This window comes from Gossypium hirsutum, chromosome A04, assembly GCF_007990345.1.
Source record: "Gossypium hirsutum isolate 1008001.06 chromosome A04, Gossypium_hirsutum_v2.1, whole genome shotgun sequence".
In the NCBI taxonomy this organism is placed as follows: Eukaryota; Viridiplantae; Streptophyta; class Magnoliopsida; order Malvales; family Malvaceae; genus Gossypium; species Gossypium hirsutum.
In genome coordinates, this window is record NC_053427.1 from 12,931,952 (window position 1) to 12,935,017 (window position 3,066).

The 3,066-nt window shown below is 30.1% G+C and overlaps 1 long non-coding RNA gene across 1 annotated transcript; it reads right to left on the reverse strand.

The window, feature by feature from the left end:
- Positions 1 to 640: 640 nt before the first annotated feature.
- On the reverse strand, positions 641 to 1,934 carry LOC121227965 (uncharacterized). The gene is made up of 3 exons (XR_005925478.1): positions 1,740 to 1,934; positions 1,526 to 1,621; positions 641 to 754 (listed from the first exon to the last, which is right to left on the reverse strand). It is a non-coding gene; the product is annotated as an uncharacterized lncRNA (long non-coding RNA).
- Between the last annotated feature and the right edge of the window lie 1,132 nt (positions 1,935 to 3,066).

Genomic DNA, 3,066 nt, shown 5'->3' on the forward strand with positions numbered 1-3,066 from the left:
TAGACATCTATACATAGTATTTTAACTTATTTAACCCAAAAATTATTAATATAAACGTGTGGGGTCATTATTGGATGTTAGATTATGTTTGGAAATGACTTTAACATTGTTTTTACTCAAAATAGGGAAAAAGTATCGATACCAAAACAAAAGGTATCGATAGCTTTTAAAATAGTTACTATACCACTGCACAAAATCAATACCAAAATAGAATTTTGGAACTCCAGAAATTCAAATTTTGATGAAGGCAGCGATACCTTAGGCCTAGTATCATACCTAGCCTCCGATATCGATACCAATGACAAAAATGATGCCATAATCACATTCTGTTTTGACAATTTTGTATTTCAAAGCCTATGTATCGATACCTTGGGTAAAATTTGGGCAAAAATCAATTTAAAAATTCACTAAACCCCCTGCAATATATATTAGATTCTTCTCAACACTTAAGACCAATTCAAAATGTATTAAAATTCCAAATAAGCCATAACCGTCATATTAGCAAGCCATATTTGCAAACATACTTATGGTTTCAATAATTTATTTCATATAGAACCAAAATACTTCATGTAAAACCAAAATAGATAGAGTTTCAAGAGTTTGCATTTTAGTCCTTAAACATAGGAACACATTTGATCTACCTATGTACATGCCATTTTAACTCAAAATATAGTACCTACTCTTGGAGCTCTTGGGGATGTGATGAGATGAGAGATCTCCTACCCCGACTCAATCTCTTTGAGTCTAACTGTATCTACACATTAAAATAAACACATTAAGCTGGTGAAGGCTTAGTAAGCACTACAAGAATAAATAGGTAAATGAATCGTAACATATTGTTTTAAAATTATTCAATTTAATACATGGTTACACATATACTAAATTCATACAACTATACCTTGCTTTAACAAAATTTAACTTACCTTTGAAAGTCACTAAACTTACCTTAACACTTTGATGATTCACCTTTGTTTACATTTCATATCTTTAGCCCATAGTAGACTTTTATAGAACATACCAAAGATACAAAACAATTACAGAGGTGCATTATTATGCACTAATCAACAGAAAGCACAAGGTGCTATACAAAGAGCACGAATGTGCTAAACAAAGAGTATTAATGTGTTAATAATAGGAAAGTGCACTAAGGTCCCTTCATGGCATGCCACTAATATCCAATAGTTCTAAATTTCAAACATTTAAATACTTTACATAAGTATTTCAGAAAAGATTTCACATTTCTCCATCATCTACAATTTAGTCCCCATTTCACAAATCACAAATATCACACATTTTTCACACATACTTTTACCACAACATCATTACTTAGTGTTCAAACAAATATACCATTTCATATTCTCCCACCTATAATTTTCTTTACAAATTTCATAATTTCATAATCTAATCCCCTTTTTATTATCTATTTACAACTATAAATATATTTTTTACATTTTTATTCTAGATAATTTCACATTACAATATAAGCATTTAAATAAAAATAATTTAAAAATCTTGTAGTACTTACAAAAAAAGTTGAGATGAAATATCCTCTTCTTCCTTCACTTTTTAGTCTTCTGTTTCCCTTTTCCTTCAATTAGGTTCCCTCCTTTCTTTTCTTTCTCTTCAATTTTCATAACAAACATATAATATTTATATGTTAAAAACCAAAATCAAGCGACTTTCCTATACTATTTAATATAAATAAACATGTATGGTATGATAATTTCATCATCTCTTACCTTAGCTCTTTCAAAGCCCAAAACTCTAACTCATAATTTTCTCTCTTTTAACCCAACTATGAAAGTTTTCTCATGAAATAAAGTTGTTCATAGTCTTCTTTTTAGTTTTTACTAAATAAATTTCAAAGAAAAAGGAAGGTTTGAAGCTTGAATGGTTCAACAATGGAGGAAGGACATGATAGGAAATAAAAGAGAAGTTAGATGGAAACTAGGGGAAAAAGTGACGGTTTGGTGGTTGGTAAAAAATGATAACTTTCATATTTTTTTCTCCACTTTTCTACACCATTCTACTAAAATATCTCACATTTTTAATTAAAATGGTCAAGTTGCTAATAAATCCTTAAGCCATCCATCTTTACGCTTTTACCCATCATCATTACACCTAATAAATATCTACTTGGCTAATTACCACTTTGTCCTTCCTCATCTTTCATATTTCCTAAGAAAACTCATACAACACTTTAGTTAAATTTCTTCTTGATCCTTCATCCCTTTCCTCTACTACTATGTAGCTTCTAACTTATTATTTTTCCTACTCTGGCCATAACAAATTCTCTATTCTTTCAATTAAGCCAATGTATCTATTTAAAATTTTCCTACCTAAGGAGTATTTTCTATTTTGTTATTGGCTCTAAAAACTTCCTAATTTAATACTCAAAATTCCTATTTATTATATTTCAAAATTTTGCACTAATTCTTCACCCGATCTATCATTGTACCTAACCCCGAGTTAAAATGTCAATGTTACAATTCTCTCCCCCTTAATAAATTTCGTCCTCGAAATTTACCTAATGTAAACAACTGCAGATATTGTTGTCTCATCATTTCCTCTCTTTCCCATGTTGCTTCTTTTGAATTATGATGTCTCCACAAGACTTTTACCAACGAAACCCATTTGTTTTTCAACTCATTTACTTCCTGAGCAAGTATATTTATTGGCTCCTCTTCATAAGTCAAATTTGATTGGACTTTTATTACTTTAGGAGTAATCACATGAGATGGGTCAGACCGATATCTTCATAGCATTTAAACATGAAAAACATTGTGAATTCTATCTAAATCTGGTGGTAAAGCTAACCAATAAGCAAGTAGACCAACTCATTCTAAAATCTCATATGGCCCAATGAATCTTGTACTCAGCTTTCCTTTCTTCCCAAATCGAAGAACGTTTTTTCATGGCGACACTTTTAAAAATATTTTCTCACCCATATTGTATTCAATATCTTTCCTTTTGAGATAGACATAATATTTCTATCTATCTAAGGCTACTTTTAATTGGTCTCTGATCAATTTCACTTTCTCTTCTGTTTCTTTAATCAAGTTAGGA